At 41.3% G+C, this 27,081-nt stretch overlaps 1 protein-coding gene across 1 annotated transcript in view; it reads left to right on the top strand.

Annotated features, from left to right (window-relative positions):
• Positions 1–1,095: 1,095 nt before the first annotated feature.
• PRICKLE2 (prickle planar cell polarity protein 2) overlaps positions 1,096–27,081 on the top strand; it is a 291,314-nt gene continuing 265,328 nt past the window's right edge. Inside the window, exon 1 of the mRNA XM_063291533.1 lies at positions 1,096–1,160. The gene's annotated coding sequence lies outside the window, so the exon portion shown is untranslated. The remainder of the gene's footprint in view (positions 1,161–27,081) is intronic.

Below are 27,081 nucleotides of genomic sequence, written 5' to 3'. Positions count from 1 at the left end.
GCGCTGAGATTGAACTGGCAGCCTGCCGGGCGACTATTGGGCAAAGCGCAAGCCAAGGCGAGGGGTTTCCGAAAAAACGGCGGCTACCTAGTAAGGCTGGGAGGGAAAGCCAGCGTAAGGCGCTAGAGCGCATGAAGGAGGGAGGCGCGCGCCCGGTCCCAAAGGGAGCAGGAGACACGTGAGGTCAGCAGTCAGCACGAAGCCATCCTGGGGCCGAGTGGGAGGGGACCACCCGCCCAGGGCTGCGCGTTGAGAGTGGGAAGCGAACGCGGCTCTCGCTCCAAGCCGCTCCAGCTGCTACGCGCGACGCTGCCTCGCTGCCCAGGGGCAGCCTAGTGTTTCGCCGGCTCCCCGGCGGTCTCTCGCGTCCTCGGGGGCGACTTCAAGGGCCCGCCGGCGTCCGTCCCGCCAGCTCGACGCTCGCCCTTCGCCGGTGGGGAGCCGCTGCCATGTTCAGCCGGAGCTCTCGGAAGCGTTTCTCCAGCAGATCGGTGAGGGACGACCCGGCCCTTGTGGGGAGCGCTGCTGAGGGGCCGCGCGTGGAGGGGCGGGTTGAGGCGGCTGCGAGGTTGGGCGCGTGGGTGTGCTGGGGATCCCGTCAGCCTCCCAGCTGGCGGCTTCGCTCCCTTTTTCAGACCCGAGCATTGTGTCTGGACACCTTCGGGACAGGACGCTGCCGTCCCCCGCTCCCCAAGTCATTCAGCGGGTCACCGCGTCCCGCAATCCCGAAGTCAAAGCCCGCTGACGTGCTACTCCCTTTGTGCACAAGGAATCGAGCCGGTGCCTCAGCTGGACATCTCCCGACCTAACGGGCTCTCCGCCTCTGCTCCCCGCCCCCCGCCTTCCCTCCCCAGGAAGGCCAATTCTCTGTCCCGAGGAAACAGTTCCTCTGAATTTACCTCTAGGGAATGATCATATTGTTGCTGTTTTCCTTTCTTTTTTAAAAAGATCCCAGGTCATCCTAGTCCCAGCGTTTGTCAGTAGGCAGGTGTCATCCATCATCTGTTGGGTTCTTGCAGGAAGAACAGGCTGGTTTCTGTATTGACGGAATTCTTATTCTTTCCTTAATTGAAGTTGACGGCCTTGGGTGAGTTGGAAAGGGAACAGCCATGTAACACCTGCGGGGACCAGTGTCCAGGCTTTGCGCTTCATAAATGGAGGTAAGAAAGCACACAATTTGCACACACAAAGCCTCCCCCCCCAGTTGTGAAAACAAAGGAAGGCACACCCACTTGCTGAAAAGAATAAGCTATGGGTGTGTGTGCTTGTGTGCTTTAAATGTGACCCCAAGTGCATTGTTGGGTTGTAATTTCTGCAGTCTGGTTGCTCAGCCTTCAGAAATCATTGACACGATACTCAGGGCTTGTTGCTTTTGTTTTAAACAAAGTTTTGCAACATTTTGCTTCATTTGTATGGAAGGCCTATATAGGCAACCTGTGGATCCTCTTATTAGCTGCCTCTAATTTTACCATTCTCCGATCAGTTATTTGCTTGTGTTACACTTCTGCCTTCCTTCTAACAAGCTCCCAAATTCTAGACCTTTGCAGCCTGAATAGGAGCACTTGAGAGGTTTATGCTTCAATTTCATCCCCCCCCTGCCCCCCCCCCCCATGTTTGGGCCAATTCCTGGCTAATCCTCTTGGTACCTTCTCCAAATCAGATGAAAATCCTTCTGTTTGTGGAAGCTTCTCTGGATTTATCTGTTGATGGGGTTCTCTCCTTCCATTTTTAGCAATATTGGGCAGAGAAATTCTGCAAAACCCACCACACACACACCTTGTTCATGTTCAGTCTGATGAAACAGGATTTCAGAGGAGAAAAAAAAAAACTGGAGGTGCTCTCCTGGGTGGAGTGCAGTGTTCTTGGACTTAGTTATGAGGTAGATAAATGGTAGTCATCTCTCCTGGGTGGCCACACTTCCATTCAAGCCCAAAGGAAGTCTTTGGGCTTTTTCAATAGGGGTGTCTCTATCCCCGCTAAGGGGGAATTCTGCTGTCAAGAAATTGCTGGAGAACTTCTCCTTTTCTTGAGAAATTTGAACAAATTGGCCATTCCAGATATTTTTGGAGAGATTTAGAGGGGCCATTTATGCCCAGCATCAACTTTCAGATTTTCGCTTTCAGAAGCCTAGTCATTCCTTAGAAGGGTGGAAAACATGAAGGTTGCAAATGTGCACATTCCCCAGGGATCCATCTGGGGCCGCAACTCTCCGTTGAGCATATTTTCTTTGGAAAGCCAGATTTGTCACTGGGTAGTACGTGAAGTATTTCTCAGGTTTTGCCCTTTACAATATCTAAACATGATCATTCACCTGCTTTTTGACATTGTATTGAAGCCTTTGGGCATTAAGGCTACGGGGTTATACTGTTTTATTTGGAATCAACCCCAATAGGATTTCTGAATGGGTACCAGTCAGATTTCACCTAGAAGGAGAGAGATGCACACCTGCTACAGGAGAGTCCTCCTTCGCATTTTTTTTGTCAAATTTGGGTTGACATGTTAGGAATGTTGCTGGGGTTAGAGCGAGCCACCTTACTGTTTTTCATGCCTTTGGTGGGGTAGTGAAGCCATTAAACCTACAGGTGAGTAGAATATTGCCAGGGTTTGGGGTGGCCCTACCCCTTCTAAGCTAGCCATTGGATTCTCCTAATTATGGAGATGGAAAGGCAGGGGTGATCTGTGTGGCTCCAGATCCACTCCAAATGTTACCACTATGTAGTGATTTTCAGTCTTATAGGGAGGTGATTCAGTATTATTCACCCATTTATCTCGGCTTTTATCTGGCAGCTTAAGGTAGCTGAGTGTGTCTGCATGAAGATCTGCCTTCATGTTTCCCCACAACAATTACCTGTAGAGTGAGTTGGCCTAAAAGAGAATGACTGGGACAGAGTCCACTATGATGGGAATAATTATATTTAACTGCATTTAAAAATTAAATTCAACTTTAATTGCATTTAAATTATATTACATCACAATTATTTCTTTTTTTGTTCTTGTCCATTCCTTTGCATGAACCCACCTACTTACTGCAGCATTGTTCCCACACACGGTTAGAGGTTATACATCACAGTCAGTGAAGGATTCTTGTTGGGCCAAGCCTCACCTGAGCCAAAAGGTCTTTGAAGCTCTGCCTTGGTCTTCCAGCTTCCTGACTTAATTGTCCTATTGCCTACAGCTCTGCCTTAACTTTCTGCCAGTTTTTTTCTCAATACCTGCATGTGTCTGTGCACAGGCATGAACTTGCCTTCATTTTGATTAGAATGGGAATCTCCTCCAGCCCTTTGCCACATCCTTCCTTTCTTTGTGATTCAGCATGGAGTGTGTGGGTGCATTGGCAGTTGATACAAAAGCTACTATTCACTTCTGGCTGTAATCCATGCTTGCAGCTTTTCTAGAGGACTACCCTAGCTGTGCTACTGGGTGAGACTTCTGATGGTGCCATGTTTTCTTACTATTTGTTTTTTCCTTATAGAGATCTTCTGTTCTTTCTGTGCAGATCAGAATGCATACTAGAATAACTTTTTCAGTTTAGCTTAAATAACTCAGAATAACTTTTTCAAGCAGCAGACTCTCTTTCTCTCTGTCTCTGTCAATCAGATGCCAAAAATCTTAAAAAATTCTTTTTGTGAGATGATAGAGTCACAGTATTATGTGACTTAACTATCTCAAGATTCTTTATATTTTAAAGAATATTATTTTAGAGGTGACTAGGTATCATTGGGTTTTAAAAATCACCATGGCAAAAATGGAAACACTATTTCCATTATGTTCAACTATCCTTTTTTGTGTTTTCATTTTTAAGTAATCATCCTCTTCTTCAATTTTTCTGAAAAATGGCTGGCAGTAGCAGTCCATATGAACTACCATATCCAACTATTTAGCAAATGCAAGCAAACTTTTTTAGCACAATGCCTGCTTGCTGACAGGGAAAGCCAAGGAAAAAGCAACCATGTTTTTCCTCTCTTTGCTGGACTTGTGCACTTGTGTTTTATTTGTTATAAAATCCCCTTCAAATCGTCCTTGATTCCTGGTGTGTTCAGAGACATATGCATGTAGCTTTCTTGGCAACAGTGTACACGTGGTTTGCCTTCTGGGATGTTTTCTTAACTTTCCAATCTAGCCAACAACCTTGATATTCCAGGGTGTTCTCCCATCTCAGTAGTAACCAGGTCAAAACCTGCTTAGTTTCTGAGCCCAAAGTAAACCAAGTGCTACCACTTGTTGAGACTTTTACTAAGAATGCACACAAAAAAGGCCTTTTTGAGAGGGAGGAAGAATTTTTCATTTATCCTTAAAAAGGAATTAATTGATAGATTAATTAATAGAGGGAAAGGGGGAGAACACTCCTCCCCCCCACTCAGGAATTTCTTACATTGCTTTAAAGGTGAGACTATTAAGCCACACAAAAAGACTGCTAAAATGGGATGGGTGCAAGGGCTTTTGAAGGCAGTCAGCCCCACAGCCACCATCAGAGCTTCAGCAACAGTAGCAAGCAACCCACTCCAGTGACACTTATTGGCTGGTCAGTCACAGCCAATGTGACTGTCCTCTCTCCCTCTTCAGTAGAACAGGATCCACAATGGCTTTTCAGGCCCTCAGCCATGTAATTAAATGCCTACTTTGGTCCAGCACTCCACCCCCATCCCCACTTCACTTTGTCAAAACCAGAAGCAACATGGACATGACTGGTCCTTGCTGCTGCACTGACTAGGTTGGAAACAGTTTGAAAAATCATTGCAACAACAGACCAAAAAGCCATTGAAACACAGTGTTCAGAACAGCTGGAACAATGCCATTTGCAAGAGCTAAATGTTGTTTCAAGGATGCGGCCAAACCAGAGTGTATTGTCTTTTGAGCTTGAAAGGGCTGCTTTGAGTTCTAAAATATTGAGTTTAGAACATTTTGCACAGTCCTGTCTATCAAGATTAATAGCTATTCCCATGTACTTGGGTGGGCAGGCAGCACATGATCTTTAGAAGCAATTCAAAATTCAGGTAATTCTTCTGCCCTTGCACTTTCCATTCATCTCCTTGGAGCGCTGCCTGGAGTATGATGAGGAAAAAAGCATGGGGGGATGATTCTCTGCATGACTTTTTGAACAGCTAAGCTGGATTCTTGGGTAGCCGGCTCAGGTCGACTCAGCCTTCCATCCTTCCAAGGTCGGTAAAAGGAGCACCCAGCTTGCTGGGGAAGGTGACGACTGGGGAAGGCAATGGCAAACCACCCTGCTAGAGTCTGCCAAGAAAATGTCACGAAAGTGGTGTCCCCCCAAAGGGTTAGACTTGACTCAGTGCTTGCACAGGGGACCTTTCACCTTCAAGTTGGGCAGTACCTATCCACCTGAGGAGCACTGAGAAAGTTCTGGACAGCTGGGCAGTGGGAAGGGTGAGGGGAAGATGGGTTCTCAGTGTACAAACAGAGAAGACCAAAGCCTCCATACTCCAATGAGGATGTTTGGGGACCTCTTTCAGTGTCTGTATCTTGGAGTCACAGTGTACCTTTGTGTGTGGAAACAGATGTGTCTTTGTGGGAGACAGACTGCGAGGAAGGATGAATGGAAAGTTGTACTGTGAGAGCAAGAGAGATAGTGAAGGCACATGATAGGGAAGGCAGTATGTGAGTGAAATTACCTCAAAGAGACCATACCCGTTACCCTTTTGAAATGCCCATCACCACCATGCAGCCTCCTGGCCTATGTTCCTGAGATGTGGGCAAGTGGGGGCTCTCAGGGATTCCTATTTTTGACAAAAGCTGCATAATCTTTGCAGCATTATTAATATGCCTAATAGAAATAGAAAATAGAACAAAATAAAACCAGAGCTTTCAGGGGAATATACAGCTTCAGAGAACAAGGCTACATCAGTTAACCACTGGGATTCTTATGCTTGATTTTCCTCAGTCTTTTATCTGTACAGTTTTGCTGTTAAATGTAAATTGGACTTGGGGCTTCAGAGATGGAAATTTACAGGATACCTTGGGGAGATTAGAGTTTCTAAGCTCACAATACATTCAAAAAGCAAATCATGCCACTTGCTTATGCAAGCATTTTGCATTTATTATCATCATGTAGAACCTTATGTTTTCTGATTAGCTGTGATTTCTGTTTAGGCATGATCTGGGCAGCCCTTGTATTGACCTGGTAAAATAAAATTTGCTTTAGGTAAAAGATTAAAGGGGCCATTTAAAAGTCAACTCTGAAAATTGGAGTCTGCTTTGATTGGATCCTTCTGCTCTTTTTTTACTCTGGACATATCTCTTAAAAAGGAAAAAAGAATCAAATATATTCTCTTCAGAGAGATACATTTAAAGCACAATTTTCTTCAGTCCCTTTTTTAAAGTGAGCCAATAAGGGTCTGTGTCCTTTGTGTAGGTTTACAACATGTATAGAAATCACTCTATTCTTCCCTTAAATTGTTTTTCAAAAGATCTCAAAGTACAGTTCAGTTGAGAAAAATGATCTATATCAAAGTAGTTGGGGAGCAATTGTGGAATAAACCTACAAAATTGGAAGAAGCCATTGAAGCCCCTTGGCCCACTTTATAATCCCTTGCAGCCTTTCTCAACCCTTTGGCCCTGGAGAAACCCTTGAAACATTTTTCAGGCCTTGGGGAACCCCTGCACATTCAGACTCAAATGTAGGCCGGAAGTTACAACATTATTATATTAGTTTCATGGGTAGGCCTGCATGTATGTGTGTGTGTGTGTGTGTGTGTGTGCGCGCGCGCGTATGTATGTGTGTGTGTGTGTGTGTGTATGCATTAACCGTATTCTTATACTAATAAAGAATGAAACTTACCTCTTTAATGTGAAGTTGTCCAAATTTGAAATAATTTTTAAAATAAATTGTGATCTCCCAGAGAACCCCTAGTGACCTCTTGTGGAACCCTAGGTTCCATGGAATCTTGGTTGAGAAACCCTGATCCCATGTTGTAATCAAGTTGGACGGCACCAGAGGCTGAAAGCAGTTCCTCTTGTGTTCCTCCCCTTTCCTCCTGCTACTGGTCTCAGCAAGCTCACCTTCACCTGCATCTTCACCCAGACTAAACTTTAAGAAGATGGACGGGTAGCAGGGCAGGGGAGAGGGCTGAGGCAGGCCATAATTTACTGACTGGGAAGTGGAGGTTGGCCAGGGCTTCCAGGATCATACTGAAAGTCCCCACATGTATGGACTTTTGCCTAATTACTGTGTATGGTAAGATAAGACTGTAAGATAGTGAATCACAATTCATTATTTATAACTATGCATTATATTTATATTCTGCTGTTCCTCCAAGAGCTCAAAATGGCAAATGGAGCACTCCTTCCTTTGTTTGTTAATCCACAACAACAATCCTATGAAGGAGAGCTGAGAGACAGTGACTAGCTGAACATTCCGTAAGTTTCCATGGCGTGAGGGTGGACTTGAACCTGGGTCTCCCAGTCCAACATCTTAACTACTGAACTACATTGGCTTGTCAGGCCCTAAGCCATTTTTGGCTTTAAAGATCAGTGCCAACACTGTAATTCGTGCCTGGTAAGCAGCTGACCAAGAGTGCAGATCTTTTAGTGAAGACATCATATGATCCCTGTACTTTGATGTCATATTTTGCACCAGCTACCCTTACGCAGTGGTCAATATATGTTTTAACCAAGATATGAATCATTATTGTCAAATCTAACCACTCAGGAAGGGACACCATTGGCATACTAGATATCATTGTGTAAAGGCACTTTTTGCCACAACCACCATTTGTGAATCAAATGACACATTGTGAACCTACTCTTTCAGAGGGAATGAAGCCTTATTCAAATCAGGCTGAACCTCAGCTTCTGATTCCAGTGTCCTATGCACCAACAGCACCGCTGACTTATTGGGGCTTAATTTCAGTTTGTTTTTTCTTATCCAGCCCGTTATCAATTATAGACATGTGGGGGCATAAATAACTGTATTGAAATGAGGTTGTAATGAGCAATATTGATGATCCTGTAATAAAGAACTCTGGGTAACCTCCCTCAGTGGTTTCATGTTGATACTGAACAACATGTGGGACAAGACAGAATCTGTGGGACACTGTAGGCCAGTGGCTTGAACAACAGTAATCCATACCACCTTCTGGGAACTGCCTTTCAGGAAGGCCTGGGACCACCAAGGCCTTATCTTCTGGGATTAGCTTCGTCTGCAAAAAATTAAGCAAATTGTTCACCCTGCCCTGTTTTCAGTTCTGGTCCCTTTCCTCCAACTTGTTTAAGCAGGAGGTACTTCACCGAAGTAGGTTTCTTGGCTGCCTTCACTGCTTCAGAGTAGGAGTTCAGATGGGCTATCTGATACTTCCTCAGAGTTCTTCCTCTTGCTTTCTACACTTTGTCCCAACTGCTTCCTCAATCTCAGTTTCCTAGTAACCAAGGGAGTGGTTTTAGTCTACAAGAAAGGAAAGATTAGTTAGGAGCAACAGGGTGTCAACTGTCAGGGTTGTCTCCATAGTCCACAGAGCAGTCAATACACTGATAGTATCACTGACAAATAGTGTGGAAAATTCCCCAAGAGTATACTGGAAGCCATCCGTATCCATCAGGTGCTAGGGGTTAATCAAATTAAGCAGTCCTCTACCCTTGTAATAGTTGACATTGGTTTTAGTCTAAAACTGTCCATGTGCTTCGGTGGAGTCACACAGGCTGTGTCCTCCTTCAGATCACCAGCTACACCTAAGTAGAAAATCCAATATATGTGGGACATATTGTACCAGTTACCAGCTGGGACAGGTCCAAGGTCATCATGGAAGATGTGAAATCATGAGTTGCTCCTGGCTGGACAAGGAACCATCATCCAGCCCAAGATCACCCCAACAAGTGCAGGAAGAAAGAATGTTAGGCTGTGTGGTAGAAAGTATATTAATAGTAACCTGACATTGACCTGGCTACCCAAATACAGCGGCAACATGACAAAACATCAGATGGAACATCTAGTCAGCAAGTTAGAATTTCTGTAGATCACAGCCATTCTGTAGCTTGTTTTCTTACAGTGTCTAGGTTGCAATCTTCCACACATCTCTCACTGCTAGTTATTACTCTGATGTTTGCACCCAGGCCATTTTTCCTGATGTACTCTTCCTGATTTTCAGCAGCCCAGATTCCTTCCCTCCTGAAATACTACCAAAAATATAGATGAAGATATACACAACCTGGTTAATAAGCTTATTGCCTCCATTACTTAATTGCTGGATGCCATAACATTTTAAAACTACATCTTCTATGAATGAGTTGGATTGCATAACATTTCCAAAACACTTCTATAGATTGTGGTCCAAAATCTATTGAGAAATAGGAAATAGATCACATGACTTTTTTCACCTCTGTGATAATTGTCTGTTCCAACTAGAAACAGCAGTTCTGCAGAACCTCAGGGGTGGAGATCTTTCCCAGCTTTGTTACCTGAGATTCTTTATCCTTGGAGTCCCTATTTATTAAAGTTGGTCCCTTATTAATACAAAGCAGATGTGCCAAAATCTATCATCCCAGACCTCCCATGTAATTCTGACTGTATACTTCACAATGGCTTGCCAACCCTCAGGGCTTCCATTTGGATTAATTAATGATCAAATTAGGCAGATTGCTAAAATCTGTTTTCAGCTTGATGTTAGGCATATTAATCAGTATACCAAGAATTAAGGAGGAGGAGGAAGAGGAACATTGTCTGGAAATTCTCAGTTTCTCATTCAGTCATACTACTTTTTTTAAAAGTACTTTTGTATTTCAGGAGATATTCCTCATTTTTAAGCCTTTGATCTGCACCTTTTCTGATACATTTTAAGGCAATTTTAATACATATTCATGATGTATCTATTTGAGGGCAACCTCCTGGTATTTCTTAGATTTGCATCTTGGTAAGTAAAAAATGTGATGTCTTTAAATGCTTAAAATTGTTATCTTAAGACAAATTGATTGGAATCTAGAAGATGCTGAAATGTTAATTTGTGCACACATCGTGGGTGAATGGAGTCCTATGTCAAGCATTTTGCATTCTAAGAACTCTGACTATTTCATATCAAGCATTTGGAGAATGTGGCATTATGGAAGGATATGAAATCCAGCAAACTTCTCAGGGGTGGAGTGGCTGTGTTCTAACCAGATCTGCTTTGCATTAAACTGCTGGCCATTCAGCTTGTTAACAAGCTTTGGTCCTTAAATAAAGCTGTCACGGAAGCCTGGTGACTGACTGGCTATTAGGAGTGCCTGTTTGCATAATGTTCTCCTTTCCACAAAAAAAGTGTAAAAAGCCCTCCTCTAACAAGAGAATGGGGGAGGGGATTTATAGCCTGTCCCTAATGCCATTAGAATGAATAGCTCAGCCTTTAAGGGCAAACAAATGGAAGAAGCAGCTGCCACTGCCACCATGAAAACCTTTGATTAAAATCACCTTTTCATCTAGATCCTGTTTAAATGTACAAACAACTTTTGGCCAAGCTGCCCAGTATACTAGGAAATTAATGAAAAAGATGTATTTTCTGATCAGTTTGCTGTGTGTGTGCATCTTGGACCTGGACTGTATATTTTTGTTCTTGCTGGGAATTTTGTTGCTATAGTTTCCTCTCCCCTCACTTTTTTTGGTCAGTAGCTTAAAATATCAGAATAGTCTCTTTACTGATGTATGAAAATCCCATTAGAGTCTGTTTCCGTCCCCTATGGGTAGTTTGTAGGGAGAAAACCTCCTATGATCTTCCTTCCTCTCACTTTTATCGCTTCTTGATGATGTGCCACCTTTGTGGGTTCTTACTGTTCTGTTTTATCTTGGGGAACTTGGATCTTTGGTTTTGAATAAGCATTTCAAGAATGTGATTTGAACAGATCGGGGCTGAAGGAAATTGAGCATGCTTAGTTGGCTTAAGTAGCACTTGAGCTAATTTTCCTGTCTTCCCATGTTATGATTCTTGCCTTTGGGGCCTTTGTAGGAATGAATGTTATCCTCTGATCAGGAATGTTCTTGAGAACTAGAAATATCTGAGGTACCGCCTCTTCAAATTCAGATGCTGGAATTACAGAGATTTGCTTTTGGCATATTGTAATTTAAACAATAAAATATGATGGGGGGAAAGTTTTACATTTCTGAATTTGAAATGTTTGTGCAAAGCTCAAAATCAAACCTTGACTTTGACTGAGGGACCAACTGACAAAGTGTAGGGTGTTATCCATATGGGTTCATATGTACAAATGTGGACTTGTGTGATCAGTGGATCACATAAGTTTTCCAGTACAGAATGTTGAATTTATGCAACCTCCTTCTTTGAATTTGTATGTTTAGCTCCAGTTTTCCAGCTGCTCAGACCAACAGACCTTACTACCAATTTTGAATGCTGTGCTCTACTAATATAGCCACACATGGCAACTCCTCAGTGATGTGTCTGTCTATACCTTGTGTGTGAGGACATAATGTATTTTCCATTATGAAAGAGGCTTCTGTTTTCCACCTTGTGTAAGAATACTTCAGAATTTCTGTAGAAATATTATTCTACAGCTTCCCTGCCTGCCTCTGCTTTCTGTTTTCAGAAAGTCCCAAGGGAGGAGCAGCCTCATGGTATCTTCATCTGGGATTTGATTGAAGAATGGAAGACAGGGAGGTAGCAGATTAATGGAGAAATAGTTATTATATCTATCTATCTATTTTAACCTTCCTACTCAGCACACGACTCAGGGTAGCATACATCACCAACAAACAGTAGTATGTCAATAAAAGTCACATCATAAAAGAAAGTATAAACACAGAATCCAAACTAACAGCATACAAACACATAAATCTCAGAAAAGAAACCTTATCCAATAGGTCATACTACGCCCTGACCCAATACCTGAGGAATAAACCAGGTCTTTAATGCCTTCTGAAAGGTAGGCAGGATTGGGGCCGGTCAAATTCTTAAGGCGAAGGCTGTTCCAAGTGACAGGGACAGTAATAGGGAAGGGTTCTACCAGATGACATTGCCAAAGCAATGGGTCTCAGAGCTTACTAGACCAGCACATACAGTGAAAGATAACACTTATGTACATTCCTTATATACATTTCGTAAGTCTAGTTATGTGTTCTTTTGAAAAATATCATAGCAACCAATTTGTTTTCCATCAGATTAAATGAGAACCAACTGAAAAGAAATAGCAGTATTTTTCAGCATAGCATAGTGAATATTTTCTGCTTTAGTATATACACCAACATTAATGGCTGGTCCAGATGCTTCAAAGACACTTGAGTTCAAGAAACTCCATGTTTGAAGTTATTTATTAATGATTGTAGATCCTACCTCTTCCATATGAAATTTCAGGAATATTCAGACTCATAGCTGTTGAATACATTTGCTGTTTGCTTTTACTAACGGCACAGGTTTTCAAATCTAAAAAATAGATTCCTTGGTGGCTGTTCAAAACAGCAAAAACTGTGAACAAGTAAGAAATGTTCTGAGGTAAAATCACCTGAATTAATGCTCTTGTATGCATCACAATTTTCTGTATTTTTTTCCCCACACCCACAGTTGTCTGTAGTTCTTTCAGTGATTAATGTGTTTTGGAACAGGTTGCTTAAGTATAACTGAGTTTCATTTAGAATGCAGTGTTTAATGTTGAAAAATGCTACCTACTTTGCTTTCAAGCCCATATGAAATAGGGAAAGTATTGTGGCCAGGTTTTGGTAGGTATTTGCAACAGAGTGCACTTCTGATTTAGCAACTTGTCCTAGAAGGTGATATTCCAGAAGAAAATTGACTTCCTCAGAATGAAGTGCAGCTATTATTAGTCACACTAGGAGGTCTTTTCTGGGTTTTCCCTTATGATCTGCAGAGTTCCCAGTGGGTCAGTTGCAAATGGCTGAAATGCAGTTGGATTTAATGCAAAGGGATGCAAATGGTCCCCTACAAATGGTCCCCTTGTGTGTGCTCCCAAATTCTTTTCTGACTATGTTGCAGACATTTGGTAATGTTGTTTTCTGCCATTTTGAGGCAGGACATACACAGTAGTGAAAGCCCTGAAACTTTAACTTAGCTTAAAAAACAACACAACCCCCCTCTCCAAATTGGGTTTCTTTTCAAAACCCCAAAAGAAAAATCCCCCAGATTTCATCTGTGTTCCTTTTCTGCTATACCTCTTCCACTTTACTGTCCTGCCTATCACCCTTACCCACCCAAACAATTTTAAGTGTGCCTGACTGCCACCAAATATATTATTTTGTTCCTCCAGAAATTTCTAGCTTTGCACTTTCTATTTCTTCTCTTGGCACATTTCCTTCCATTAGACATCTTGGCTGGATTAGTAAACAAAATGCAACTGAATTTGATTCCAGAGGCCAAAAGTTCATGGTAGCTTTTCCGAATGTTCTCCAGCTATTAAGGTCTATCTCTGCTTGGCAATGCAGCATGCAGCCTTGGATGTGCAATGCATTTGCTGTGTCATATGTAGTTACTTCCCATGGGTTCTGTTACTACATAATTCCTAAAGGTACAGATTTTAGTGACATGTAACTTCTGCCATCATTGTTTGATTCTGCAGTCATTTACTGGCAATTCCTTTTTATTTTCTATTTTTCCCCGCAAAAGACTCAGAGGTGTTTTTATTATTATTTTAGTGTGAGAGAGAAACAAAAGTGCCAGTTTGAGAGCCAGTTTGGTGCAGTGGTTAAGACACCAAGCTAGAAACCAGGAGACTGTGAATTCTAGTCCTGCCTTAGGAACAAAGCCAGCTGGGTGACCTTGGGCCAATCACTTACTCTCAGCCCTAGGAAGGAGGCAAGGGCAAACTACTTCTGAAAAAACCTTGCCAAGAAAACTGCAGGGACTTGTCCAGGCAGTCTCTGAGAATCAGACATGATTGAACAAACTTTTTTTTTTTAAAAAAAACCCTTTTTATTTTCTCTTTTTCCCTGTAAAAGACTCAGGGGGGTTTTATTATTATTTTAATGTGAGAGAAAAAAAGTACAGGTGTAGTATACATTCTTTGCATATAACAAATACAAGGAGAGCCTGTTTGACTAAAATATTTGACTTCTTCCACATTACTCTGCATTATATTACAAGGATTTAAAGGGCTTTGAAAAGATCATTGATTGAATTACTTTTGAGATCAATTGTGCAAATCCACAGCTGGTGTCACACAGTGGAGTCAGGAACATTACATTGACAGCCTCTAGTAAACATTTGGCACCTTTAACTGGTACTTAAACAGGGAGATAGAATTCTTTGCCTGTGTTGGACATCAGTGAATGTTCTTACTGTTTGAACATACTTTATATCTGGGAATGTACTTTAACAAAGAGTAAATAAACACTGCTTTCAAGGAACAGCAGTCCATGCCACGTGTGTTAACCCTTTGGGTGTGGAATGCTTCTTCTCTAAGAAAATCCAGATCAGTTCTGACATCACCTGCTGCCATTTCCCTGCTAGATTAAGCACTTTCCCCCTGAGTTTTCATTCCGGACAAGGTCCATTTCCTACGGACTTCAGTCTGATAATGATACTTCATTTGCATGCATGAATCTGTCACCGAGTGGTTTGATTACAGCTTCCCCATCCACCTTTTTTTCCCTTTCCCCAGTCTTAGCTTTAAATAAAGGCATCCAGTGTTATCTTCCTTTACTGTTGCATCAGTAAGGTTATCAAATAAGGGCTCTTAAAATCCAGACCGCTAGTTAACTCCTCACTGTCATCTGGATTTTTGTAGCCCAGATCTGGTAGCCCTAACTACAAGGTCCTGGGCTTCATGGCCTTCTGGTTCATCATTCCTTGCCTGTTGAAGAACCTGGCTTGGATGACATGTTGAGCAAACAGTTTTGGCCAATGCACAGTTTGGGAAATGTGAAGGCTTGTTGTGGGTGAGCTCACAAAGGGGGGAAGACCGTCCTTGTTTACAGTTCAAAATGGCTGCCACAATGGGTATCACCAGTTAAAAAACACTTGTGATGGCAATTGGTTGGGCTTCTCCAAGCTATATTTTCTAGCCCCATAGGAAGTTCTTTATGGTTCCAGGTTGTCTTTTTTCTGGGCAGGTGGGCACACTTCCAAGCAAAGCACTGAGCTGAAGCCACCCACCATGGCTCTCTGTGGGAAACAGGATGATAAACAGAGACTTCCTGTTCCTATTCCATTCTGTCCTACACATATGGGAGCCAGATTATCTGAAGGCGTCAATAATCGGCTGTGGAAGGACATAAAAAATCAATACTATATCTAATCCTAGTAAGGATTGGCTGTAGCACCAGAACATTGTGACATGTTTTTGTTTCTACACCTTCTAAGCTAACAACCCAGGTTCTGTGTTTAACTTACATGGGAAAAATACACATACAGATAATAATCTTTGGATAAGCCTGGAAGATACATCTCCCACTGACTTACAGTAATTATCACCAGTAAATATAATTGCAGGCCATGCTGGATTGGCTTCCCAGATTTGCTGCTACTAACATGAAGTCGTAAATCAAGGAAGACAAATAGGATTGGGTCCAAAACTTGGATCCTTTCTCCATTTCTCTTGCAGGGCCAAATGACTTTATTCAGGATTGTGTGGATGGAGTGGAAATTCAAGCTTTGCTTCCAATTATGTCATCCAGTTTTAGAAAATAGTTGTTTCAGAAAGGCCAAGCATGCTGACAAGCAGTTCCAAATTCTAGCTTGGTGCCTACAAGCATGAGGAAAACTGATTTCATTTCCCGGCTTCTACTTCCCCCCTTCCCCTCTTTCTTCTGCTTCTCTTTCTTCAACCAATTAGCAGCTGCAAGGTACCAGCTCAGCTCAACTGGCAAGGTATCTTCTGCCAGCTCCATTTCGTGCAGAGAACTGGCATATTGAACTAAATAATCTGATCTTGTATAAAGCAGCTGCCAGGTTTGAATCTATGATCATAAAATTGGTGTAGTCTCTTTGAGTGAGAACTCTTCCTAGGAAAATCATATTCTTAGCTATGAAAAGTCATAAGATCCACCAGGAGTCAGCAACTTTTTTGAGCTGCGACACATTTGCAATGTTAAGAACACATATTGGCTATAACTAGGAAATGGCCACCATGAAAATAAAAATGGTTGCCATTATAGTATGGCCAAGCAAAAAAACCCCATTCACTAGACAGATTAGTTTCCCAGGATGATCATTACTATCCCAGTATGTCTTTTGTGGGCCAGTCTTGTAAGTAAACATGTCACTGGAGACTGGTGATTCATTTTTCAGTATGCCAATTCTTATTTTATTGTTTAAAGAAGTTAAGGAAACATTTTCAATAGCCAGTGCGACAAGGAGACTACAGGAGGCATGTATGGACGTACATAAGCCCTGTGTGTAGGTGCCCATCCCACACACACATAGACACGTTCATTAGTAATAGGATTATGAAGCAAGCTGTATTTCACTCAACTGCCACAACATACTGTAGGAGATTCACACAGGTTGCTGCTGCTGCGAAGATTTAATAACAATGATTTCTAAAGGGGAAGATTCCAGTAACTCTCGGAATCACAGGTTTTTTACAAGAAAGGAAAGTTAAGACATACCTTGGTTAGAGGAACACTCTCTTAACAGTACAGTTCTCTGGATTCGAGGCACTTGTTTGACATGTAGCTACTACACAACCTATCAAAGGCATACAACCCTCCTTCTCAGTGCCTCCCCCATTCCAGTACATAACCAGCTGGTAAGCCAATGTGGTGCTGTAGAGTCACAGCTGTAAGCAATTAGAACCCCGTGCAAGCCCTTTACCCTGGTCCTCCTTTCTGCTCTTTTCTTGACACCAACCTCCTGCAACTTATAAAAAAGGATAAACATAGTGCCTAGCGATTCCATCAGGCAGATGAAAGTGCTCATGCTGAGTTACAGGCAAGTCACATAAAGGACACTTTGCTAAGAGGGCCTCTGCTTAGGAATTCAGGGAAAGTGCTCAGTTTTTGCATGAGTTGTTGTGAGAATCTTATCCATACTTCTGGATATGGTTGCCATCTTGCAATTCAGATTTCTTGCTGAAACTTTTTCAGGGCTCCAAGGGAGGATGATATACTGATGTTGCCTTTCAAAGATTTTTTCACACATTATGGTAAACACAATGTTGCTTTTTTTTTGGCTTAATTTAAGGCATGAATCCATCCAATAGTGGTTTATAAACCACAGATTTGGCATTTTATACAATTGGGACTGGAATTTCAATTGCTAAGCAAAGTGGTCATTAAGCAAATTCGACCCAATTTTATGACTTTTTTGCAGCGGTCGTTAAATGAATCACCATGGGCATTAAGCAAATCACATGGTTCCCCATTGATTTTGCTTGCCAGAAGCCAGCCAGGAAGGTTGATATGACCACAGGATGCTGCAATGGTCATAAATGCGAACCAGTTGCCAAGCACCCAAATCATGATCATGTGACCGCAGGGACTCTGCAAAGGTTGTAAGTGTGAGGACTGTTCATAAGTCAGTTTTTTCAGTACCATCGTAAGTCCAGAGTCCCCTTTTTGGGAGAGATGGGCTGTGATAGAAATTTGAAAAATAAATAGATAAAATCTGAACCATCACTAAACGAATGGTTGTTAAGCGAGGACTACCTGTATTTTACATAACTTTGGGGAAGGAATAAACCTTGACACCTCTTTTTTTAATAACAGTTCCTGTATGTTTCATAGACAGGCAGTCAATAGAGAATGCTTTCTCTAACATGGAGAGCAATAAATGAGACAAAAACCATAGTTACACAGGTATCTATTTTCTCAGATTTCAGGAAAAATATTTTAAATAAACCAAAACTGCAAAGGATGGAGGAGAAACTTCATTTGGAAAATGTCTTCAGCCACCTACTGAGACCAGCCACTGGCTATGGAAGGATGGGCTGAGTCAGTCTTGTTGCCAAGGGGACAGGGCTGTTCTGTTTTTATGGGACAGAAAGAGCAAAAAGGAAGCTGTTTTATACTGAGTCAAGCCATTGGGACATTTGACCAGCATTATCAGCATTACCAGAAGTGACTGGCAATTCTCAAAGTTTAATTAATTAAGATTTATTGGCTGCCCAACTCCAGTGGACTCTCTTAGTCCCATGAGGAGATGCTGGCCTTCTCCATAACAAACTAATTGCTTTATCATTGCATTATGGTTCTTCATAAAGGGAAGGGGTTCAAAAAGGAAGCATGGTTAACCAACCAGAATTCAGGAAAGAGTTTGGGAGAAGAGGAGGAAGAAGACAGCGAATCTCCCTTTTAGTTAGATACCGGTTCTGTGTTATCCTTAACTAGGCACCCCTGGCCCCACCACCATATATTTCTTTAGGATTTTATCAAGTCAGCGGAACAATACTACTTACCAATAGGCAGTGAGTCACGTGCTAAAGGACAGGCATGCCTGAGAAAATGCTGGATATGGAAAGTGACTGTGTAATTTTCTCTTGCTGGCCAGTACAGAATGGGGAAGCAAGAAGATCTCTAAAAGCAGATAGCCTACTGTAATTGCTGGTCCTGCCAGCATAGAGACCAATTAAGGCCATATCTGTATATGTCCAGATTCAAAGCTGATCTCTTTCCTCTGCCATATTCCTGAAGAATATTGATCTTGATTCCACCAATGTGGGTAAATTGCACAATCAGAAATTAGACATTCAGTAATAAATCTAATAAGTCATATCTTTCCCAACCTGGGTTTCTTGTGACTACAGGCCCCATAATTCCCGCTCACTGATCATCCTGGATGAAATTGAAGGGAATGTTGTAGTCCAAAATATTTAGAGGATTCAAGTTGAGAAATCAGTCTGGCATTTAGCTTCCTTTCAAGGCATATCGACCACATTATATCAATTAGCAACCCATCAGTTTAATAAAGGATTTCAGACACCCAATCAGATCTGAATGTAGCAATATTTTATTTCTTTGCTATTTTGTCCTTTGCATTTAATTTTAAAAGACGGACATAAAAGTTCAGTTCCCAGTTTCATTTGGATACTGTGTTGATGGTGTGATATCCATGGTAGCAGTAACCATGGGGAGAATTTAGAATATGTCTTTTTTCCTGCTCCTTCCTCTCTTTTTTAAACTGCCTCCTGAATTTTAATTGTTTGCTTTCTAAAGAAGAATGCAAACTTTACAAGTATTTAGTAAGCACTGCAACGATGAGAATAGCCAAGAACGTTTACGTGGTCCTTAGGGAGGTGAAATTGCCACACACTTCTCTTTTTATGTACTAGAATGTTCTCATTCAGGGTGGCTGGAGAATGAGAAAGAAAAATGCTAAAGTCTTATGTCTTAGTAGTAGATTGGTTGTGGGTCTTAAATGAGGCATTTCAAAAATGGGGGGAAGGGCAGATTTTAGGCTTGTGGCATCATTTTTTCCTTTCCTAGTTTCAGGCTTAACCCAAAAGAGCCAGAAGCAAAGCAGCTGCTCAGAGCTGATTATGTACTTTATCCCATGAACATAAACTGGGCTAACCTTCAACTATGTTATCAGTATGTGAGCTAGTACCGATCATAGATTCTAACAACCTACTTCAGAGCTAAAGGTCCTATTCTTTATCAGCTGGGAACTGTTCTATTGCATATCCCCCAGAGGGTCTAATTAATTTCCTACCCATCTTTGATTTATATTTATGAGATGCCTATGAAATAAGTTCTCTTAAGTTTAATCTAGCCATTTTAAAGAAGAACAAAATACTTTAAAAATCCAATTAAGAATCCAAACTTGCAATAATTGGCATGCCTTGGTCACCACGTGACTGGATTATTGAAGTATGCTCCTCCTGGGGCTGCCCTGAAGATCACTCAGAAGCTACAGCTGGTCCAGAATGCAACAGCATGAGCAGTAGTGGGCAACTGTCAGCATGCCCATGCATCATCACTGCCATGCAAGCTGCATTAGTTTCCAGTCGGCTGCCGAGTGCAATTCAAGGTGCTGGTTATTACCTATAAAGTCCTGTGTGGCATAGGGCCTGGATATCTGAGGGACTGCTTATCTCCGTTTCTGCCACCCCGTGCACTCCAGCACAGTGGATGCACTCCAGGTCCTCTCTATTTAAATGTTGTCATCTTGTGGGACTGAGGAAGTGTGACTTCTCTGTCATGGCCCCCACCATCTGGAATAGCATCCCCCTGAGATAAGGGTCCATCGGAAAAATGCGATAGGTAGATAAATAAATAAATAAATAAATAAGATGATGATAAATAAATAATAACAAAAACCTAAATCTGCCAATATGCCATAGGAATTAAATTTAAAATTAAAAACCATTCTTAATTTGATCCCAAAAAGCAAAGAGTGTTAGTACTTGATACATTACTTCACTGAATATAATTTTTATTAAGCATTTTGATTACAGCAGTAAGCACTTGACACATTTCTTGAAGGGGAGGGTACTATTGAAAAACACCCCTCTTGCTTGGCTACTACGGCATCTCAGATTTAATTGGCTATTTGAGGGCTTCATAGATGACCTCAAGATACAGCAAAGCTTTATCTGTTTGAACAGATTCTTCAGTCCTGAATCATGTAAATCTTTGTAGATCAACACCAGGACTTGAAAATGAATTGGAAGCCAGTGCAAAAAACAAAAAATTAAAAAACAGACAGAAAACGCTGAAAACTACAATTTTTTTGTTAGCCAGTAGGTTGACAGTCATGCAGAAAAGGGGAGCCTACAGTGCAGTGGACAAACTCATGCTTCCATGCAGAAGCACCATGTTTGATCTTGGACATCTTTTGTTAAAAAGCATCTTAGAGGAAGGGAAAATCTGCCCAGGATTGTGGAAATGGAAGCAAGATTGATGGAAATCTCAAGAGGAAATACCGTAATGGTTGCTCAGTTGCCTACCACCTGATGTAAACAAGCCAAAACCTGTAGGACAGAGTTGACTTTGACTTCAGGTATTTAATTTGTCCAGAAAATCTACTTGATCAGCATTCTAAATGCAAAGGTGGCCAAGAGGTTTACACTAAAAAGTGCCAGTGCATACTAAGAAAAAATGCAATACTGAGATGCAGAATATTTTTTTCCCTTTTCACACGTGGAATTAAATTGTATCATTAGCTATGTCGAGCAGTTCAGAAGGGTGAAGGATGGAGTCTTCACACATGTGACACCACCCCCTAGTTTCTCCAACCTCTGTTTGTTAAGCCAGGAGTTCTGAAAAGGAGTTATACTTGGATTAAGACCTGTTAAAGTAGAGCCCCAGATTGCATGGAGACCTGTATTCATCTTTTAGGAGATGTGAATGAAAGGAGATCAGAGGGAGGAGGGGCAGGGCAGGGCCAGGGCCTTTCCTACATGCTTGGAGAATGATTCCCCTCACCCTCCAATATATCTGCCTTTGTTTCTCCAGATGAGAAGGGCTATCATCAAGATGGTTTGATGATAGCCCATTTTTTTCTAGTTCCTTATTATTGGAATTCTCTTGGCAAAGGCACCTGGGCAAATTTCCTCTCTTAGATCCCACTGGATGGGGAGATTCCACATGGAGTAAGTGGTTTTGCAGATGTCCAGGTCCCAAGCCAAAAATTGCAATGAGCTGCTTGAATTATACCTGGGAGCCAACAGCCAACCAGTGCAACTCCTGTAGTAAAGGTGTTATATGAACAAAATGAGCTGAGCTGATTACTTCTTGGGCTGCAGCATTCTTGACCAGCTGAAGATTCCAGATGATTTTCAAGGTTATAGAGCAAGTAGACATTTTAGACCAAGGAAGGGAAACACATTTAGAATGCAGTGTTTAATGTTGAGATGCAGAAGAGCAGTTTAAGTGTGTCCCTGGATTTGAGGATGGTCATTGATGTCTAACAGTTGATATCTAACAATCAATTACTTATTTCATATTAATATCCATTTTGAACTATTACATTGTGTTCTTCTACATGAGGCTGTTTAGAAGAAAATAACAATGTATCAGCAATTTGAGCATGCTGTGTGGAGCATATACACCCAGCTTTGCCTCAGCCTACATTCTCACCTTTTTAGTTACCAGGTCCAGTTAAAACAAGAGAGAGCTGATTTTGATTTTTAAACATATAACTAATATGAATCTAGGACTCTCTTCTCCCACATAGTTTTACCCAAATTTCTTTCCTAGATGTGTAGGACATCTATAAGGCCAGGCCTTCCATTAGTTGGCACCTAGATAAAAGGAACTGCCTGCTCTTCTTGCTGATGGGTTCAAACAGCAAACTGAAAACCAAAAGGCACTTGTAATACTGGAAAAGGAGTTTGTGTTTCTATTAGTTCTTCTGAATTCATTGCTCTTCTGAAAAGCAGAAGGGGGAGGTGGGGAAGAATGCTTGCCAATTTCCCTTGGCCCTGCAGTACTCTGTTCTTTCTGAAAATCTTTTCTGGAGCTATGGAAAGAGTGAGGTTGGTAGGAGGGGGACTTTGGGGGGAAACCTGAATCAGCAGAACATTCTCTCTCTTTTTACCAGCAGGAGCCTCTGCTTGATTGAAAGACTTTCTACTTAGGATTGAAAATGGTGTCTTTGTTCAGCTCTGTTGCTTTTTTTCTTTGCGTGCTGTTTTGGTATTGTAGTTGCATTATACAATATAGTGAAGCAGATCCCCTGAAATGCAGGGTCAGATATAAATCATAGAATCACAGAGTTGGAAGAGTCTCTTAAGGCCATCAAGACCAACCTTCTGCTCAGTGCAAGAATCAAAGTAAGGCATCTTGGACAGATGTCTGTCCCACCTCTATTTGAAAACATCCACTGAAGGCGAGCCCACCACTTCTCTGGGCAATTGATTCTACTGTTCAACTGCTCTTCTGTTAGGGACTTTTTCTAACATGCAGGCAGAATCTGCCTTTCTGTGATTTAACTCCATTGTTCCCTCTCCTCCACTTTGGAATGAGAGAGACCAGGTTTGTATTAAATATGCCTAAGAAAACAAAACAAACAAAAAGCTGTGATTGTATCTCTAACTTATTGTCTGGTCATCTTTGGATGACCTAATGGACCCACAATGATTATTCATTTTTCGTACTGTTTGCTGAAGGTTCTTCCAGTACAAAACCATTGTGTCAGCCAGCCAACCCCAATCTGGTGCTCTACAAATGGGTGAGAACTGTTGGATCCATCATCCCAATCCACCAAATTGTTTCTTTAATAGTGCAGAAGAGAAGAGGGATCACCTGGTGTCCTACACCCACTCTCTATTTTCCTGCTATTATATACAAAAAAAAAAAAGAGTTAAGAGTGCCCATGCTAATTACCCAATTAATTATTGTTTCCTGTGGCTGTAGAAAACTCTGTGCCTTTTGATGCAGATGTATATGTGCTATAGATGGTTGATGTTAAGGCATCTGTACTTTTTATCTCTTGCCTGTTGTTCACATCTTTCTCTTTTTGCTTTTGCCTGCCTTTTTGTCTATTTTTGCCACTTTATGTTTGTTATCTTTAATAAGCAAACATCAAGCTATATTTTTGCTAGCTGTACTGAGTGTTGTGGGTGCTTGCTCTGATCTGGATATAGGCATGGACTGGGACTGTGCTGGCTACAAACTAAACTGGAAATGACCCACAGTTATTTCCAACATCATGGAGAAAATCTATCTATGTGATTGTTAAGCACCATAATCTATCAATCAATCAATCAGTTTTCCAAGAGGAACTATAATTCTCAGAACTTTTAGCCATCAAGGCAATTTTCAGAATTCTGGGAGCTGGAGTCCCAATCCAAATGAACAGCATCAGCTTCAGGAAGGCTAATGTAAACCTAAGCTCCTTTGACTTTTTTTTTGTAGTAGAGCTAGTTGCAATTAGTAGTAGATGGTCAATCAAATAAAATATACCAGAATCAGTGAGAAATGTGCTAATCCGTTCATTTAACAGAACTTGGTGTAGCGGGTGCAACAGGCAAAATCTGTATGCTGTACACTATGCTTCTGCACATGCATAAAACCCCATTTGCTATTTTATGCATGAGTAAAATATGCAACATGCACATATGTTAAGTCCCATGTGGACTGAATGGACGTCTGCTTCTAGAGATGCCACTTAACCCTGTTAATATGTCTCCATCTTTTGTTTTCTTTCTTTCCTTGTAGTGTTGTTGTGTTTTTATTGTCATATAAGGTTTGTTTCATCTTGTGTTTTTTCTGTGTGAGCTGCCAAGAGTCATTTTTGATTGCATCAGCATACAAATAGTTTAATAAATATAAATAAATAAAGTGTGCACTGTAACTGAAAATGGTTGACCTGATTCAGTGTTTCCTTCTTTTCCTTTTTCCTTTTCTGTTTTAGAGAGAGAAAAGTAATCTCCCCCCCTTAGTAACAATTAAAAAAAAAACTCACTACAGAAGTCTCATAATTTTCATAGCAAGAAAACACTATCATAGAATTTCCATTAAATGTTAACAGCTTCTCTTGAAGCACTCATACCTCTCCATATCTGAATCTTGCCTTTGTTGCTTTAATACTTTTCACCCCTGCAAGACTGCTATAAATACTAATTCTCTATGAAAAGGAACATTTATGTCAGCATACACCAGATGGCAGCCTATGATGCTTAACTGAATATTTTAATGTTTTCATTTATTCACATAAATAAATAAAATATACAACTATAAATAAAATATATGGATGTGAAACATAAAAATCCTTTTGTGGAGAGGGTAAGGCCGTAATTTCTCTGGCTGGTTTAATGACCAGTTGCGTTTGCTATTGTTTACCTTCCTCTGTTAATCTAAAATTAACTCTAAGTTCACGTACAAAGAGCTGTATTAAAGAGCACTTACCTACCTGTATGTGTAGGAGCCATATGCTACCTAGGTGGGATAATTAATTTGCTACTTTACAACAAATTAATGTAAGAAATTAGTAAAGGAAGGGTGTTCCTGTTGAGTAATAAATAGCTCCAACTAGAAGATATGAAAAAGGAAGCCAAGTGGGGAAGCAGTATGAGTGCGTATGCACACACATACACATGCCAACCATTGCAGGAGGTAAGAAGGTAAGAGCCTCGTGTGGCGCAGAGTGGCAGGTGGTGGTATTGCAACCGAAACTCTCCCCACAACCCGAGTTTGATCCCAGCAGAAGCTGGATTCTCAGGTGGCCAGCTCAGGTCAACTCAGCCTTCCATCCTTCCGAGGTCGGTAAAATGAGCGCCCAGCTTGCTGGGGAAAGTGACGACTGGGGAAGGAAATGGCAAACCAACCCGCTATAGTCTGCCAGGAAAACGTCGCAAAAGCAGCGTCCTTCCAAAGGGTCAGACATGACTCGGTGCTTGCACAGGGGACCTTTCACCTTTCACAACAAAGAAGGTAATTTATTCCCCCTTTTTCTGCTAGGTCTCTCTTGATGGGCGTCTCCCCATATTTTTATTCTCATCACAGTAGGAGCCCAGTAGGAGTTAGGCAGGCTACTGATGATTCAACAAGGGCCAGAGTCAACAACAACCTGGTCAATCTATTTATTGATTCCATTATTAATATCTTTCCTTTATGTCTTCTCCATTGGGCTGTGAGGTGTAGAGCATAACACTTCCAACCAATTATTTCTTGGGTAGATTTCCACCTCACATTTCAGCAGAAGTTGTCAAAAGTGCTCAGACTAAAACAACATGTATTCAAAAACAAAACAAAATCAACCCAGTAGGAGCAAGCTATTATTTCTGCCTCCAGCCTCACTCTTCTATCCTCTCTTACTCTAGATGCAGATGTTGCAACTCATATTTTTCTATTTCCGTGATATTATGTTTTAGAACACAGAGATTCATAGCTGAGTTCAAATGCATCCAGACCGTTTCTTCAGTTTAACATAAATTTTGCATTTTTAACTCTAAAGTTCACACGCAGGCCAGTTTTATTCCTTAAATCTAGACAACTGCTTATTTCTTAACCCAAGTACAATCCAGTGGTGTCCATTTGGAGGGGGGAGGGGAAGGGAGGATTAAAACATTTAAGATAATGATCACATTACTGTGATTGAAGCCTGGCCCCATTGTACATGGATGCATAGCCATCTTGCCACTGTGTTGCCTCTTTTGACCGCCCCCCCAAGGATGGTGCTGCCCCCATCACTAATCTAGATATTTTGCCAGCTATACTGCAACAAAAATAATAGCCAGAACTGTAACTTGATTTTTAACAAGATGTTCATTAGTTAGTTGCAAATTAATTTATTGATTTTAAATCTCAGTCATAGAAAAACAGCAGGGCTCAGGTTTCAGATGTCCTTGCAGATGCCTTTCTTCTTTCTTCTTTTATCTTCTTTTATTTATTTAACTGAAATAGCCTGTGGTGAAGTAGGTCTTGAAGGAATCATACCCTCTAACTGTCTCTCTTGACCAGGCTTTCTCAACCAGGGTTCCGTGGCATCCTAGGGTTCCCTGGGAGATCATGATTTGTTTAAAAATTATTTCAAATTTGGGCAACTTCACATTAAAGAGGTGAGTTTCATTATTTATTTTTAGTTTAAGAACACTGTTAATGCCTGTATATACAGGACTACCCATGAAACGAATATATAATTATTTTGTAACTTCCGGCCTATATGTGAGCCTGAATGTGCAGGGGTTCCCCAAGGCCTGAAAAATATTTCAAGGGTTCCTCCAGGGTCAAAAGAGTGAGAAAGGCTGCTCTTGACTCTCCATCCCAGGTAGACCATTTCTCCTCATATTTTTCTGTTTGCTATCTTATGTCATTTTTGTATGCCGCGCAGAGTTGCTTTGTGTGAAATGGGCAGCCATATAAAGATGATAAATAAGTAAGTATGATCAATCAATCAATCAATCAATCATTGTAGTGGGAGAATGTCTTCTCTTTTAAAGTGGTGCCAGCTTTGGCAGGATATGTTGCTGAGATTTTTGAATCCCATTATTTCCTTCTAAAAGTGAATTCAGTTAGGGAGTGCTGATTGGTATGGAGCCTATACCAAGCCACTGAGAAGCACAACAGAAATATCACAAGTGTCCTACAGTCTCCTCCCCTTCCCACCAAAAAAGTTAAAATAAAAATAGAAAATTGAGGAGCTTATGATTTTGTTTCAGGGCCCTCTTATTTAATCCCCAAAACAGAAATCTGGTAGTATATTTTCAAACCAACACATTTTATAAAAAGTCTTAAACTGTTGTCAGTTCCATCTGATGAAGGGAACTGCAGCCTATGACAGCTTATGCCTTTTAATAAAATTTGTTAGTTGGAAAAAA

Source organism: Candoia aspera, chromosome 2 (assembly GCF_035149785.1).
Source record: "Candoia aspera isolate rCanAsp1 chromosome 2, rCanAsp1.hap2, whole genome shotgun sequence".
Lineage (NCBI taxonomy): Eukaryota > Metazoa > Chordata > Lepidosauria > Squamata > Boidae > Candoia > Candoia aspera.
The sequence above is the reverse complement of the archived record's forward strand: the minus strand, read 5'-3'. Positions and strand labels throughout refer to the sequence as shown.